The 18,689-nt window shown below is 34.7% G+C and overlaps 1 protein-coding gene across 1 annotated transcript in view; it reads left to right on the top strand.

Annotated features, from left to right (window-relative positions):
* Positions 1-259: 259 nt before the first annotated feature.
* BRINP3 (BMP/retinoic acid inducible neural specific 3) overlaps positions 260-18,689 on the top strand; it is a 549,556-nt gene continuing 531,126 nt past the window's right edge. The window contains exon 1 of the mRNA XM_049868306.1: positions 260-492. The gene's annotated coding sequence lies outside the window, so the exon portion shown is untranslated. The remainder of the gene's footprint in view (positions 493-18,689) is intronic.

Raw genomic sequence — 18,689 nt, 5'->3', positions numbered from 1 at the left:
GAAAGTACTATCCCCAGCCTTCACGGATGGCTGACGCGACAACCTAAGTGTTTTTTTTTTTTTTTAATTCAAAAGCCTCTTTAGCTTCCAGACGTAAAAGTACTCCAGCGTCACCCCATCCCCCAGTCTCAGGATTCAAGGGCTTTCCCCCCTCGGCTCCCACTGAGAGAACAGGGCTGAGACTCTCGTCCGCACCACTTGGCGTCCCTCATCGTCACTAGTTTCTACCTGGTGTGTTTCCCAGTTGGGTCGTCCTGGCTGACAAGCCATTGCCATTCAGCGTCCGTGGTTTCAGCTGAAGAAGCGAGGGCTTAGTATAATTCACCAATTCAAACATCCTCTTTGGAGGACTGCTGCTGCTGCGCAGGGGTGGAGGGAGGGAGGAAAAGGAGACGAAGAAGGAGAAAAACAACAAAAGAAAACTTTCAGTGCAGTCAGATCTTTTCTCCTAATCTAGTCCACTCCAGTAAGGCACAGACACACGGTACTTAGGTAAGTGCATTTTGCTGTTATAACTTACCGCTCACTCTTGTGGAAGGGAAATTTGGGTCTGAGAGGCTCCCGCAGCCAACCGGCTTTTAACCAGAGCGCTAGCAACAAGCGACTCTGCGTCTGGAGATTTCTCCGCAGCTCCTGGCAACGCCTAAGCCACCTGGGCTCAGAAAGCGCGTAGGACTAGGTACCTCGTTGGCTGGCCCCAGGCTTGGCGCTGGGTGTGGGAATGACCCAAGCGGGATGGGGACGGTGCCCCTGACTCTGACCCGTGAGCGCAGGCTCAGCACACAGCCCCTGCGGCGAACGTGTGCTTGGTGTGGGCATTTGCAGCCCCAGAGCTCTGGACACGCCAGAAGGTTTTCCATCTTCTCTACTGCTCCGTTTCCAGGCTTTCTCAGAGCGACCTTGAGCAAAACCTCTTTTTTTGTGCGAGAGGACACACTTGAGATGGCTAGAATATTCATCTGCGTTATTTATTTAATATATGTATATTGGGCTCTATGTAAGACTAGTAAATGATGAATATTCAGGATGTCTGCTTGATAAAACTCGAATAACTTGTCATTTGACTGCTTAGTTAAGCTTAGAATTGCTGAAAGACTTCTTAAGTTTGGTGTCAAAGTAATACTGACCGTCACTCTCTCTCGTCCTTCATCAACTCCCCGCAAATCCGGAGGGCTTTAAGATGGGGAAGAGAGATTTCAGCTTGGAGCTAGAACTTGGGATATAAGGTTGAAGTTAAAAGCAAAGACTGAGGGCTGAGAGCTCTTTAAGCTTACATTCACTTAAAGTTGGGCTTTTATTTTTCTCGTTTTTCTAACGGTGGGGGTGGGAGGTAGGAGGATCTAGGACTGGGAGCGCTCTCCTCCTCAGGCGCCCACCCGGGGAGAGGGTGGCTCGTCTTGGCCGCTGGTTTTTGCTATTCTGCAGCCAAGCAGGGGCAGAGAGTTTGTCTCTGGTAACTGTCCTCCAAGTCCTCAAGAGTTGAATCAGGGAGCATTCTACTTTGCATCAGATGGAGAACGTGATCAGCTATTTAGAGCAGGGACATTCTTCTAGTGGGAATCAGGCTAGGAAACGCTGGTTATGCTATACCGCCGAAAGATAAAATGTAGGTCTCCATCTGCGCAAGATGCGAACAGGCTGTTTGAAAAGAGGAAGAGGTGACTATGGTGGCAAATTTACCCCAACATCCCTTAGAAATATTCCAGCCAGTCAAATGTATGTAAGCAAAGGAGAGAGCACTAGGGTATGAAAGTGTCACACTAGCTTCCAGGACAGACAATTCACATTTCTGGGACTTTTTCTTTTGCTGCTATTTAGATTTGCTTGTCACCATGCAGTTAAGCAGGTAAGGACTGTAGATCTGGCATTTGTAATGTCTGTGTTTCATTGACAATCATATAACCCGTGTTTGGCCCATCCTGTCATGATTTTTCCTTGTTCCAAGCAATGGAGTAGCTGTATTGTCAGGTGGTCCTGATATGATGCATAACTTCTTAATATTTACATGCAGGAATCCATTTAAATCCACTTCAGTGCTTAAAATGCATTTAGTTAAATGTTTATCGGTGTTACAAAAATCATAATTTGGATCTAATGAAAGGAAGAAAAGTGGAGAGTAGAGTTAGAAGGGATACAAAACCCTAATGAAGTATGGAAAATGGCAGTTGCAGACATGCCTTAAACATGTCTTCTTGTTAAGGTCACAGACCTTGGAATAGAAGGCAAACGTGGAGAACTGTTCAGGACATCTTGAACTAGCAAGTTGATTTTGACTACCTGAGAAAAATGTTTGTGGATATTTCCTTAATCTCGGGTTGGGGGGGGTGGGTTTGGTTGTCAGAGGATGAGAAAACAATAGCTTGCCCAAAAGCAATGCCATGTCTGACCCGGGTATATAAAGGCTTAGGAAGCTAATTGGGGGAAAAAAAAATCAAAATAAGTTTGGAGAACTATGGACAATCTCCCATAAATGAAGTTCTATTATACTCAAACTTCTCTAGATGCATAATTTTAGCAGTCAGTAAGTTTTTTTCACTATCAGATTTAATAAACTACTAAATTAAAAATGATAAAACAAATTTTTAAAGCTTTAAAATGTTCAGTTATTATTGTTGTTGTTTTGTTTAAATGTTGATGAAATCTGGAGTTTCCATATGGTGAAGCAAAAAATATTACTAAGACAATCTTGAAACTATCCCATTTATTGCTGACACTTTCTCCTCTCTAAGAAATTGTTTTTGTTAAGATTTCCTCTGGAAATATTTTTAGTGCTTACATTTATTGATGTGGATCCCTGATCAATAATTTTTCTGGTTGTAAAGCTCACTGATAAAATCTTAAAGAAATAAGAAAGATGATTGCAACTTTAGGTCATAACATTGCAAAGTTATAGTGCTTTTCTTAGCTTGATGCAAAAGGTAGCTTTTACTCTACTGAAGAAAGTAAATCATTAATGAATTCCAGTTCCTCAATTCATTTGCATTTTACCTTCTGGACTTTTATTATAGTACTCATACTCACCGTGTATGTGCCCATTTTGAGGTGGATGGAAATGGTATTTATTTGAAAACTGCATTACTTTAAGAATGTTTCCAAATGAAATAGATATACTACCATAAGATGATTCATTTTATTGATCTTTTAATCAATTTATATAATGTGATTCTTTTTTTTTTTATCCTTCCATGGAATTTTTTTTGAAACCCAACATTATATTGCAATGGAAATATACTTTTTTAGAAACTATAGTTCATCTTGATTTTTTATGCAAAATGATTGGTAGATTGTAGCAAAGTAAATTGACTCTAAGTAGGAAGAAACCACTGGGACTTTATGATGAATATGCCATTAGCATTACTCCCAGATCTGTGTGTTCTCTAAATAAAAGTGGAAATTCTTTTCAGAATAGTGCCTTTGTGTGTTTCTCTCTACACGTGCAAAGAACACAGCTGGTAGAATTGCGAAACTTTGATGCTCCATTATCAGTTTCTGTTTCAATTTCCTATATCCTTTGTTCCCTTGAATGTTTTCATATTACCTGAAATAAGCAAATACTGTATAGAATATGAAACTGAAGATTTTAGTAATTTAGAGAATTGGATATTAGTATTAAAAGAGTTCAGAAACAAACAGAAATATGGCACCAATTTGTGATTAATTTAGGAGAAATTTGTTTTTTTTTTCTTAAAAAAAAAAATCCGAAAGCTTTTAAGATGTTTATCTTTTGATTGCTAATGGACTCTTCTAAGAGTCTTAATATTTTCATCTTTGAACTCCTAGTAGTGGGTTATTGGGAAAAATAGTGTTGATGGATCTGTGATTCCTTCCTGGGTTGCAATTCTATTTCTTCCTAGTTCACTTATTTTGATCTTAGTAAGATTTCTTTATCATTCTATTATTTTCCTTCTCTCAAGTGGGGAGAGCAGTGTCTGCCTCAGAGAGTTGGTGTAGATGACATAAAACGACTGTGTAGTAAACTATTTAGGTTGAAAGTTTTTTTATTGTCTAGATAAAGTTCTATTTCTGTGTAAGGTTGACTCAACTTTTTAAGAATATTAATATCAAATATTCTTGGTTTATGGTGTCATGGTGTCAAATGAGTTTAATGAATATTCCATGTTTAGATTTGATATTGTATGGGTTTTTTTTTTTTAAAAAAAACTTGTAATGATACACATTCTGAGTCACATCAATTTTTATTTATATTACATTTACCTTGACTTTAATGCAGCCTGGGAGAATAGTCACTTCTACAAAAATAGTTGTTTTGATTGACTTCTCAGTGGCATTTAATGAGAGTCTGATGTCGCAGAAGCTTTATATTATCAACCAGATGATCTCTGTTCTTAACTGAAAACAAGATCAAAATATTCCCATGTAACGACTATCAAAAAAGGAGAAACTTGAAAAAGGCAGAATATTAATTTCCAAATTATTTTATAAATCCATCTTCAGCTTTGAAGAAATAACTGGATGGCCTCTGGCATTGAGTGTGAATGTTTTAATTTAGCAACTACTTGGATAACTTCATTTAGAGACTTAGGATTGTACTCTGACCATTTTCTTTATGCATTGCTACAAATTCTATTTGATTTTAATATTTATGATTTATAAGTGCTAAAGGAACGAAAAAGAAAAAAAAAACTGATTTGTGTTTGAATATTGTTTGTTGCTAATGGGTGACCTTGCTTCTTAGAATAGCGTAATATTGTTTTTCCTATTCTAGAAAAGGGAGAGATTCTGAAGATGAAATTTAATCATAAACAGGAATGGCCTCCCTACTTATGATGTAACTGGAAGTTCTACCTCAGTTTTTTTTTTTTTTTTTTTCTTTTGTTAGAGGAATCAAATAGCCAGTGTAACCATTTTATGCTGGTCATCAAATATCCTTGTCAATGGCATTTTAAAGCTTTTATCACTCTCATTTCAAGGCATATTTGATGAGATATCAAGTTCATATTCAGTTCCTCATCGTCAGGCTCTTCTGGTTATAAAACCTTCACAGGTTTTAGGCTTCTATAGCTAAGGTTTTAAATTAAGCATTCCTGCAAATAATTCTGGGGTATTTCTCAGTTTCATATTCAAAGTAACTGATTGTGAATAATTAGTTGATGTTCTAGTGATTGAAATAAACCCAATTATAATTCTAAAACCCATCTCTTTTCCCCCAAGATTGAAAGAAATAGCTAATGCCATGTTTTCAATGAGCTGATTGGTTTACTAAATACTGTATCATGAAATAGATAGTTGTGTCAATTTTTAAAATGTTTATTTTCAATTGAGAAAGTATGAACTGAGATGTGGAAAAATAACAGTAAAATGATAAACATTATAGATTCTCGTTCTTCTATAGTCATTGTTCTTAGCCACAATTTTTATTTCTAATACTTCAAAATTTTTATTTTATTAAAATTAGGGTTAAAAAGCATATTTATCCTCAGCATAACCTATTTTTACTTGCAATTTTTTTTTTTAGAATTTTTTTTTTAATGCTTTAACCTTAATTCATTCCTGGGTGGATGTGTTTAAGAGCTTTTAACAGCTAATGAAGAATCTACACCTTATGGTTCTTGCAAATTTAATCTATAAAATATGCATTTATTGATTAAATAAATAAATAAATAAATATGTGAAGAGTAGATTCAAATGTATTGTGGCTCTCTGCTATGTGAAAATCATTCCCTCTTAGTGGTGTGTTTCATTTAAATTCCATTATAGATTTATTTCAGAAAAATACCTGTAGATAGACTTATTCTCCCTGATTTCTGTGAATATCAGGCAATCTCATCAGGATTAAGCTGTTTTTTGTTAACTTTTCTGGACTCTTGTATTTTGTTAATTTTAAAAGCTATCTCTAAAATATCACACTACTAAAAAACAATCTAGTCTTGGGAAGACCAGAATTGAGTACACATGTATTTCAGATTTCTCAATGTCAAGTAGTGGCCAGTATATAAACACACTGCTTCTTCATAGATTCATTAAACACTTGTTCTCACAAAGAGGGAGTATACATATTTTTAAACATTTCAGATGATGGCCATAAACATAAGCCCCTCAGGGAAAACAGATTAAATCAAATCAAAGGATAAAGTTTAAAAATAAAAACCTGGGTTCATTCAAATACCCTATTAAAAAAATCACATATATGTATGCAGCATGAGTGTCATTGTGTTCTGTGTGTAGTATCTTTTGTATGTACGTACTTCTAAAATACTCATTTTTGCAGCTCCTTTTGGATATGCAGTTTAAAACTGTTTGCAGTAGCCTCTTTCCAAAAAAAAAAAAAAAAAAACCACTGCCCTCGAGTCGATTCCGACTCATAGCAACCCTATAGGGCAGAGTAGAACTGTCCCATAGAGTTCCCAAGGAGCGCCTGGCAGATTTGAACTGCCGACCTTAACAGCCGTAGCACTTAACCACTATCCCACCAGGGTTTACCTGTTTAGTAGGAGCTAAAGTAACTATGAGAACAAAAATGAATTCGAACAGGAAGTCCGTGGGATAGATACTATCTTAAGTGACTTTCATTTGTTTAGTGCGCTAACATTACTGACGGTTTGAAGAATCAGCATATACATGTATGTACATATATATGAGAGAGAGAAACAGAGAAATGGTGGAACAGTCTTTTTCAGAAGTGAACACCTCTTAAATAGTAATAAGCACGATGCAATATTTAGTAGAAAAATCATTAAAGGTTGAATAAGTCATGCAACAAAGTTACACAAAATACTATCTTAAGATAATGTTTTTCTCAGCAATTTTTTATATAATACTAAGCATATTAATATATAGCCCAGGTCTACGTTACTCAAAAAATTTAAACAGAATGTGTAGTGGTTGAGAGCTACAGCTGCTAACCAAAAGGTTGGCAGTTCGAATCCACCAGGTGCCCCTTGGAAACCGTATGAGGCAGTTCTGCTCTGACCTATAGGGTCCCTGTGAGTCGAAATCGACTCAACGGCAACAGATTTGGTTTGGGTTTGTGGTCTCTACTTGAACTTATATTTATATAACTTCTCATTATTCATTCAAGCCTGTCATTATTTTATAATTTACAATATATTTTATAAATGTGATAAACAATAATTTCAAGATTATAACATGGAACAATGAGTAAGAAGACCAAAGATTCCAAAATTGAATAACCTAGAAGAAAAATGAATTACCCTTTATCAGTTAATAACAACAGAAAAAAAACAAGAAATTATGGTTTTTGTTTCTTAAGATAAGTAATACTAATTTCACTTCAAATGAAGCTTTATAATTTGTTAATTTTTATTAAAAAACTTGCTTGAATAAGCACTTATGATAGAATGTGTATTTTCCAGATTTATAAAGTACACTTTTTTGTACGTATTGAATGGTTTCCAGCCTGTTGTTCACAATCACTCAAAGACAGCATTTTTGTTTTCCTAATGTGAACTAAAAAAAATGAATTCAGTTATCTCTGCGAGTTGAAACCCAAACTTCATAGCTAACAAAGTGGGAATCCTGAGGCATTTCTTAAGGGGCACTAAGCGATGTTTTCAATTTAATTTCAATTTTTTTTTTTGACTAAAATGATTGGTTTAAGCATCTTTCTCACCTTTGAGTGGAAACATAGCTTATAGATTTACAAGCCTCCTTACCTCCAAGACACACGCTTGTGCAATACATTACTCCTTGTCTGAGAAATTTTAGATCAAAAATAGATTATTAATCTTTTAAGTGCATAGCTATCTTTACATTTTGACTTAAAAGGTAACATAACCGTGGAGAAAAATAACTCTGAGTATTTGTGTTTCCTTCTAGAGTGACTGCTAGTAGGTGTTCATTTGTATTTTTCACCCACTCATGAAATGCAAAAATTTTAACACTTCTCTTGTCCCAAGTTGAAAGATAAAACAACAAATTAAATTCATCTGATGAGCCAGAATGAATATTAAGGACCACTGATGTCATTATTGCTTTTTAAAGCCTACCCTTTAGCTGTTACTTAAGAAAATCAGTTCTAATTGACAGTAAGAATCAGCAGCTCTAATATAAACCAATGTGATTAACTATAATAAATATTTCTTTCTCATCAATAGTCTTGAGTAAGTAAGGTAGATAAAAGGTAAATTTAATCTCACCTCATTGTTTTATCACAAAAGTGATGAAATTTGACATGCTTTACTAGCTTTTAGATGCAAATTTGCAGAAATCTATCTAAGGTGAGGAAACCCTGCTAGTGTAGTGGTTAAGAGTTCTGCTGCTAATGAAAAAACGTTGGCAGTTTGAATCCACCAGGTGCTCCTCGGAAACCCTGTGGGGCAGTTCTACTCTGTCTTATATAAGGGTCACTATGAGTCCGAATCTACTTGACGGCAATGGGTTTGTTTTTTTTTAATCTAAGGTGAAGATGACAGCTTATTTGTTCAGGGTTTGACTCAGACCATTACTAACAGTTCTTTAAAAAAATTATCTATTACCAAATTTTTATCTCAGATAAATTTAACAGTATTGATTCTTATGATTATTATTCAAAAGGTAATTCTTAGTTCAGATAAACTGATTTAAAAATTAAGTCCTGGACTGCTAACCACAAGGTTGGTGGTTTGAACCCACCCACTACTCTGCAAGAGAAAGATGAGGCAATCTGCTTCTGTAAAGACTACAGCCTTAGAAACTCTGTAGGGTGGATCTAATCTGCCCTGTAGTGTCACTATGAGTTGGAATTAACTTGATGGCAAGAGGTTTTTGGTTCTCTGTACATGATATGCAGGCCGTAGCTAGTATCCAATAATCTGTGAATATCAGACATACTAACGTCCCAGTTAGCCCTTGTACTCGCCTTCAAAATTTGGCAGGTTATTTTTATACTTAAACGTTTTTCAAGAATATAGGTTTTCTTCATATACTTTTTGGCTCTCTTTTGAAATGCAGGGTCTTAAAACTTTTATAACTATCTAAATTTGAAGGCAGCTTGGGCTATTTTAGAAGTTTAACTAGTGTATTGACAAGAGTGGTTCTTGAAAATATCAAGTGTTCTCAAAATTATTGTATATTAAGAAATAATGATGAAAACAGTTGTTTATCATTAGAAGAGCACTTAGTTAAGCAAGCTGGAATATATCACCAATGCCAGGCATTGTAAGGCTAACCACCCTATGAAAATATGGGCCACGCCAGCGTCTCTGTTGGCTGGGTAGGATGTGCAAAGGTTCACTAATAAAAAGGCATTTAGCTAGAAACACTCTTAGTTCTGAAGTGCTTTATTAGATGGTGGGTCACAAACCACTGGAGAAGAGCAGATAAAAATCTAAATACTTGGTGTTTGATTGGTTTGCCTGTATAGATTATGCCCTTTTTGTTATTGTATTTGGTTTATTTTTTTAAGTACTTATTGGATGTCCTTTCAATTGTGTGCATTACAGTAGACATTGAGAATGGAACAATGAAAGATACTCTTGCTCTTAAGATGCTTTCAGTTTTTTTGCTCTTTGAAGGACACTTCGTTTTAATTCATCCACAAAAGCAAATGGAAAGCTTGGCCACTCATTCTCACACATATCCAGTTTTGATATGGTAAATATAATTCTTCTTGAGAGAAGAAGAGGGTTTTCAAATTCCTGAGTTAGGAGAAGGCCAATGAAGACTGTATTTTCTATCCAGGGTATTAAAGGATAATTATTAAAAAGAAATGTAGAAACCAGGACAGCCGAGAAAATAAAGCCATAGCAATCCGTAGAGTGATGCTTTAGTGAATATCTCATTATATTCCTTTTCAAAGGAATGTTAGCTTCTATTTAATGGAAACATTTTCAGTGGGGTATACTTTTTGATTTTAGTAATTGGAATTAGTGAAAAGTCATATTAACATTGAGAAATTTTATTTGAAATTTTTTTTTGGCTCTATCATTTATTGTCTTTTAATTGCCAAGTTCTGTTGTTAGTGTTGCAGATAGAATCGTGAATGGAAGAGACACAGATCGCTGCCTTATGTTGCTTAAACTACAATGTTATTATTATCCTGTGGATTGAATGACATCTGTAGCCAGAATTAGTAGAAAAGTTTAGGACTCTATTAACAATATTTATAAATTTAAATTAAAAAATTTGAACATTTTCTTAAAGCCAAATACCAAGCCAGTTGCTGTCCAGTTGATTCTGACACATGGAGACCCCATCTGTTTCACAGTAGAAATATACTCCACAGAGTTTCCAATGGCTGTGATATTTTGGAAGCAGATTGTCAAGCCTTTCTTCCTAGGCACCTGTGAGTTGGTTCATTTTGCTTAGAAGCCAGGTTCTTAACCATGTGTGCCCCTCAAGGACACTTTCATTTTCTTACAAATGGGGGAAAAAAAATGCCTAAAGATTATTACTTTAAGCATCTAAAAAGGCTTTTTTATACTCTTAATATTGTGGACATTATTACAACTTATTAATAATTTTACTGAACATTCTTTGAAAGTTCTTTAAATGTAATATTTCCATTGTATGACTTTAGAAGACTCACTATTTAAGTTTCTCAGTATTGTATCTTCTACTTGCGTTTTGTTGTTAGAGTATATTGTTGTTAGTAGGCGCCCTTGAGTCAGTTCCGACTTGTAGTGACCCTGTGGGACAGAGTAGAACTGTCCCATAGGATTTCCAAGGAGCTGACCTTTTTTTTTTGAACTGCTGACCTTTTGGTTAGCAGCCGAGCCCTTAACCAAATGCCTTTGGTGAAAAAGTCATTGATACATATTTAGTTTTTATCCAGGGCAAATTTAAAATAATAGCATTTCTAAAACTTTGCAAAATTGTAACAGAAGACACTGTCCATAAAGGCAGAGGCAAAACTATAGTTATCACTGTATTTGCAGAGCTTACACATAGTATGTGCAAAATAAAAGTTTTTTGATCAACAGTATTTCTCTAATTCTCTTTAAACTGGGATTTGTGTGACAAAATTATTCTAATGACAAGGAATCTTTTTATTCTTCTGACAAACTAGAATGTTTTCTATTATCAGATTATGCCAAAAAGGCAGAATCGTATTATTACTTATAGTAATGATCTTAAGTCCAGATATCTGCTACCATTATTTCCATTCTGTTCCTGTATGTGGATTCTGAATCTTTATTTTAAACTGTCCTCTGTTTCACTGTTTTGGTAGTAAAAACTGTCAATTACAATAAATTTTCTAAACATTTCTCGTATTTTACATTAAACTTAGATTTCCTTATATAAATCTACTACTGTGAACAGGCTATGTTGTATTTTTTTCTTTAGACTCTGACTAATTTTTTTATGGATTAAAATTAAGTAAGATCTGTATCCTACCAAAATATTTTGTTATATGATCACTTATTTTGAAGCACAGTGGTATCTTATATTTATCAGATAAACCAGGTAACGTGTGCTTTGGGCTTTTAAGAATAATTTTCCCTTGTTGCTGAACAGAATTAAGAAATAGAACTCACCTTCTTCTCTTCATTCTTTCTAATCAGTCCTACCATTAGATAGTAGCATTTAACTTCCTCTTTATTGGTAGGACAAGATTGCATTGATAGGATCAAGTGGGAGATTAGTTCCCTTTGCAGTATATACTCCTCAGAGGAATACTAACTCTCATTAAGATGGAAAACTCATAAAGCTGTAATTCTGAGGCACTGTGTTGCCTGATCTGTTAAAAGAAGTAACGAGAAGGGCTTTCTGGAATAGAGGCTTACCAGAGCTAAATCACTAGAAGGATGTACTTATAAGGCTAACCTTAACCTATAGAATATGACTGAGGACTAGGAAGCTTAGTACTTTTGACAAAAAAAAAAAAAAGAAGAATATAAGTACAATAATGCATTATTAACAGATTAAATATAACGGCAATCTCCTGCTAGAGAAGCAGACTTAATGAAACCACAAATAAAGTCAGAAAAAGGCGGGGGGGGGGGAATTAAATTCAGTGAATGTTTATCAAAAACTTCCTATATGCAAGGTAAAAACTCAAAACCAAAGCTGTTGCCATTGAGTTGATTCTGACTTATATAAACGCTATAGGACAAAGTAGAACTGGACCACAGGGTTTCCAAGGAGTGCGGGTGGATTCCAACTGCCAACCCTTTGTTTAGCAGCCGAACATTTAACCACTGTGCCACATGCAAGGTAGTATGTGAAATATTATGGACCACAGGAATTATAAATATAATCCCTGCTAGCAAGTCCCTCAGAATCTGGTCATATCAACAAGGGTTTTAAAAAGGATAATAGTAATTTACTACGAAATTTTAAAAGATTCACGAATGGAAATCCATCCAGTCTATACTTATTTTAAAAATGTACAATGTACTGTGTTCAAGAGGATTTAAGGTAGGTATTAAGTGATCAAGGCATTTGTCTTTAAAATTCAAAAGTAATTCAGTTCAAATAACAGTGTATTCCATTTGATTATGTAGTCCCCGATTGGATAATTTCAGATTTCTGTGATGCTTGGAGTTGAATGGTATTTATTACTTTAGGCATTATAACTATTGTTTAATTGTTTACAATTTTGTTTTACTTTTTTTGAGGGAAATTGAAAGAGTTTTCAATGCATAAGGGGGAAAAAAAGCTAATTTTTGTTATAATCTCAAGATACATCCAGTGATAATTTATATAGCTAGAAGTCAGAACAACTTTCTTCCTTTTTATACATGCTACTGTTTCAACAAAAACATAGACAAAACTAAAGAAAACCTTTATCTATACTTCTGATGGAGTACAGAAAGATAGTGGCAAAATCCTACATTTTATATAAAAAATGATGCACATTATGTAAAGCATGCAAGATTTTATATCAGATGAATTACTTGACATTTTATATAGTAAAATACTAAATTCTACTCTATTAGGCTATTTTAAAATTTATTATCTTTAAATAAAAATGTCTGGGATTAAAGGAAGCAAACTTAAAGCACTCAACTGCTTTCTGAAAGCGTGCAGATTCAAGTCCACCCAGAGGCACCTAGGAAGAATGGCCTGGTGATCTACTTCCAAAAAATCAGTCATTGAAAATTGGAGCACAGTGCACAGCTCTACTCTGACACATGGAGTCACCGTGAGTTAGAGTCAACTAGATAGCAACAGATACTTGTATTGGCAGATTAAAGGAAGAACAATTTCAGATTACTTGAACTCTAAAATTATAGACATTAGCCAGTGTTTTCCTAAAGAAGTAATAATATTTTACTAATGATATAAATCAAGGAGTGATGGAATTATCATTCATCCATTAATTTGAGCATATCTCATTGTGAACATTCAAAAATCAAAAACTGTATGTAAATGCACATGGAAAGGTGATACATTACCTTTATACAATGCATTATCCACATAAGTTTGAGTATGCTCATCAAATTTAATACTTGACTTTACCTGCTATTTTAGAGAATCAATGCCTTTATAGCTATCTTCCTTAAATACAAGGATCTTTCCTGTCAAATGAGATTATAAAACACTGTCTAGGTATAGTCTTCAGTTTTCACACAATTGTCCCTTAAAATAATACTTGTTAGAAATAATTCTCATATTCATTGTCATTATCTGGTATGTTTGAACACATAAGAAAACTGATTTTAATTAAAAATTTATGATTGCATTTTAGCAAAACATTACAAATCATCTCCTTTCACGGACATTTCATTATGTCTCCCATTGTGAGACACTGACTCTTATAGCTGCTTTTTTTGTTTGTTTGTTTTTAAGTAATACTATAAAGCAATTTATAGAAAGATTGAGTAATCAAATCCTTTTGAATTAATCTTACAATTTCTGTGAATATCGAATAAGTAAATTACATCAATCTGATCATGATTATACTTTGGTAAACAAAAAATAATACCTATAATTTGAGAAAAATTAGTTTTCTGATTTTTGAGTTTATAGTAGAGGTTTTAAAAGTAATTAAATTAAATCGCATTTAGCTGATCTAAACTGTCATTCACTGAAAACAATTTAGAAAAACACTGTTCATAAAACATATATATGTAGCTACTGAGATACTTGTTTACAATAGCCTGAGATAAACATCTTCCATTTCAATTTTTATTTTATTTTCTATTTATTTTTATTTTCCATTTTTAGTTTTTATTTTATTCAGAAAAAGTTCGTTTAGAGTAACAACAAAAATGCTAACAAATGACTATCAATTAGCAAACAGTCCTAATGAGGTTGCATTGTGGTGCAATGGGGAGAATACGGTTTTGAATTTGGCTTCAAGATTACAGCCATGAAATCCTTGCTTTGCTTCATGTTTCTTCACCTTGAGCCTTGATCTAAACTAGTAGACGTGGGTAGTGATATTTGCCGTACTCTTTTGCTGAGAGGTTAAATAAAGTAATGCTGGTAAAGCACTTGGAATATCATGAATGCTCCATAAATGCTAATTCTATTGTGAAGAAAATAAAAATAGCATATCAATTTTTATCATCACTATCTTTTTTATTTTTTAAACTACAGCATGGAGGGAGGGAACTACAGTCAAGATGATCCTTAGTATATGGTCTTCCAAAGGGTGAGGGGCAAGCTATTTGATTGCAGTTTCTATATTATTATTATTTAAACTCAAGAGCAATGACAACACAGTATAACATAACATACACTATGCGGATTTATGTTTGAGTTTACCTATGAAGTGTTGTTACTGGGGCTAGCTTTAGAAACTATTAAAAAAAAAAAAATACTTGTAGTAAAAAAGATCTTAGTTTTCTACAGTCATATGTATGATCATGGTAATCCTTATTATTGGGTAGAAAGTTAATAATAATGATGTAATTATGTCCTTGCCAATCATGCCTTTTAATGTTAAAAATGCTTTGCTTGCTTATATCATTTATGTATACAGTTTATACATGGTAACCACTGCATCAGAACTGTATTTCCTTCTTCAACTATTAAAGCTTTGTCACCTCCTAAGGCATACCTCAACTGCAAACTCTTTTAAAGTTATTTTCTTGTCTTTCTACTCAGAAGGAGTTTTCTTAATCTTTCCCTGCATATCACATTAATTATACTGAATTTAATACTTATTTAATCACTATTAACTGCTCAATCAATACATATTAAGCAATTTTGAGGAACTCTGCTAACTGCATTCAGTTGTCATTAATTCAGGAACAATGGTGGTCCTCTCAAAAGTAAGTCTAATTGGTAGGAAGGGAGGATTCAGGCAAATAGAAAAAACATTCAAATTAAATATGCACTATAAATATGCCATAGTAGGGGAAGTAATGCACGCATAAAGTATGACCACCAAAGAACTCTTGAAAGATTACTGAAGGCTTTTGGAGGAAGTGATAATCTAGACTGAGGTTTTGAAGTTGTGGATCGGAATTTGTCAAGTGAAGGAGTCAGAGTAGAAATGGCGGTTCAGACAGAGGAAAGATCCTGAAGAGAGAGAAAAAGCAAGGTAAATTTGAGGAATAAAATTATGGCTGAAACATAGAGTTGATGTTTGGGTGGTGGCATACAGACAGAGGGAAGATGTGAATGAAGAGTTAAGAAAGGACAGGATCATTTCATAAGTCATTTTAAAGAGTTGGGACATTGTCTTGAGGACAAAGGGCACAATTATATAAGTAGGGGTAAAGGACTTGTATGATTAAATTTAAATTTTTAGTAAGATAACTCTGGTGAGAAGAACAGAATGGAGAGAGACATGTGGGTGTTAGAAAGACCAGTTATAAAACTATTGCAGAAATTAGAGGTGATAAAGGTAGTGATGGGGATGTAGAATGAACCATTGAAATAACAGTGGGGGTGGACAGAAAGTGATCCATTTGAGTCTTAGGAGGAAGAATGCATAGAACTTGGGTATTGATTGGATATGTGCCCTGGGATGAAGTAGGTAGGCATAAGTAGAACATGGGCTTAAATAATTGAGTGGATGAAGTATTTACTGAGATAAGGAAAGCAGAAACATAAAAAAAGAAAGTTTGAAGAAAAGATACTTCATTTTGTTTGGGGAATGTTGCATTTTAGTTGACAGAGGCATTGGTTTCAGAGAGGTGACCTTAGACAGTTTGTCCTGCCTTCTATAGAGAGCTTCCTCATTTGACTGCAGGCTCTTTGTGAGGGTAGAAACAGCATTTTCAGTAATATAAAAAAAAAAAAAATTTTTTTTGTTTTGCTTGTTTGGTCCAGCACCATTTCAAACCATATCACAGTATTTTGCACATTGTAGGTAATCAATAGAGCCTTGGTGGTGCTGTGGTTAAGAGCTTAGGCTGCTAACCAAAAGGTCAGCAGTTCGAATCTACCAGCTGCTCCTTGAAAACCCTATGGGTCAGTTGTACTTTGTCCTATGAGTCAGAATCACTGTGAGTTGGAGTCTACTCAACAGCAATGTGTTTTTTTTTCGTAATCAATAATTCTTACATTCTTTTTGATTTTCTATGTTAATAACTCTACCAGATAAGAATAGAAATATAGAAAACTGTGAAGAAATACTATCTCAAATTTATAGTTAAAAATATATTTTAAATCATTTCTCATTCATCTACCCACAGAGTGATCAATTTAGTAGATGTTCATTTCAGAGCCAGCATTAATTTCAATATATAATATGAAATACATATTATACATTTATTTTATAATAATAAAATATTTATAATATTTGTACAACATATAAAAAATGTGTAATTATATGATATGTTATAATGTAATAACATGTTATACATTCTATTAGTTGCTTGGAATATTATATATTTATTTTATGAAATTAAAAATTCTAACATTTATAACTTAAAATGGTATAAAAAAATGGTATATATTCTATTAAATTATTTGAAAGTATCTGGCTTTTTAAAGAAATACATTAAGTTTGGGGAGTGGGGGCTTGTTATCTAATGTCGCACTTCTTTGACACCAAACTGTAAGAATCAAATCTTTTTATTAATTCTGTTTCCCTCTGTTCTGATACCAGCTGCACACACAGCTCTTCCTCCTCTGACCCCAATTATCTGGAGCTAGATCAGACCTCACATGTTAAAGGGCACAGTCCTCCAGAGAGTCAAATCTTCCCAAGACCTCAGACACCAGCCACAACCTTGGGAGTCTCTATAACACTTCCATTTCTGATCTGTGGGCTACAAATTTCGGGTTTTCACACTACCCTTTTACAACGTCAGATATAAGCTTGGTAGTTTCCAGGGCTTCCTTATTTCTGACCTTTTGGCTACAAATTTGGGGATTTCCTCTGCCCCTGCAGAATATCAGCCATAAACTTGTAGGTTCCCAGATCTCCCTTACCTCTGAGTTGCTGGCTCCCGCTAATCCCACCCAATTGATCACTTTCTATAATGACTCACAGAACTCAAGAAAGCACTATAATTACAATTTCATTATACCAAAAATGATACAAATGAAGAGGCTGATAGGGCAAGGTCTGGGAGAGTTGCCAAAACAGCGCTTCTATGTCCAAAAGGGATGCATTATACTCCCATATGCACTGATGTTTTTCACACACCAGGAAGCCCCAACCGACCATGTCCAGAGCCTTTATTGAGGCCTCATTACATAAACATGAATGATTAAGTTACGCTCCTCTCCCTTGAGCTCAGTTGATATCACAAGGTGGGTCTTTCCAGCCTGGTCAGCCACCACTTGAATCACTTTACTAGCATAAACCCTCAAGTGTGTTCTAGAAGCCTCATCAAAGACATTTTAATCACGGGAGATATTTCAAGGTTTTGAAGGTTGTTGTTTTTAGGTGCTGTCGAATTGATTACGACTCCTAGCGACCCCATGTACAACAGAATGAAACACTGCCCGGTCCTGCACCATGCTTACAATCATTATGCTTGAGCCCATTTTTGTAGCCACTGCATCAGTCTATCTCATTGGAGGTCTTTCTCACTGACCCTTTACTTTACCAAGCATGATGCCCTTCTCCAGGGACTGATCTCTCCCGAAAACATGTCCAAAGTATGTGAAACGTAGTCTCCCTATCCTTGCCTCTCAGAAGCATTCTGTCTGTATTTCTTCCATGACAAATTTATTTGGTCACTCCAACTTATAGGGACCATATAGGACAAAGTAGAACTGCCCCATAGAGTCTCCAGGGAGCACCTGGTGGATTTGAACTGTCGACCTTTTTGTTAGCAGCCATAGCTCTTAACAACTACACCACCATGGTTTCCATTCTTTTGGCAGTCCATGGCATATTCAATATTCTTCACCAGCACCATAATTCAAAGGTGTCAGTTCTTCAGTTTTCCTTATTTATTGTCCAGATTTCACATGCAGATTTTGGAGGTTATACCTCAAGAACTAGAGACAAAGACCAAGTTACTTGGGTAAAATTAACTTTCAACCCTACAGGGCTTTATTGGTGATTCCTCTTTTTATGTTTACAAACCCAAATACTAGTAGTCATTAATGTTAAGGACTTACAGAGCAGTATTGTATTTGCTCAAGATGAGGGATTTGAGGAATGGGTTCATTATCTTGAGCAAATCAGGCAACTTTCCTTAGACCCTGTCTCCATATTTAAAAAAATTCTGAGAAGTGAGAGACTGAAGAGAGAGAGAAAGCAAAATATAAACAATCAGTGAATGTAAATGAAGGCTATGTGAGTCACTATTGTACTAGTCTCAACTTTTCTGTGAGTTTTCCGTTTTTTGAGATTAAAGAAATGTTTGACACTCATTTTATGAATTTGGTGCAACTATGATTTTGTTTTCAAGGAATTATTTTTCAAGTTA

Source organism: Elephas maximus, chromosome 24 (genome assembly GCF_024166365.1).
Source record: "Elephas maximus indicus isolate mEleMax1 chromosome 24, mEleMax1 primary haplotype, whole genome shotgun sequence".
In the NCBI taxonomy this organism is placed as follows: Eukaryota; Metazoa; Chordata; class Mammalia; order Proboscidea; family Elephantidae; genus Elephas; species Elephas maximus.
Note: the sequence above shows the minus strand (reverse complement) of the source record. Positions and strands in the feature narration are given on the sequence as shown.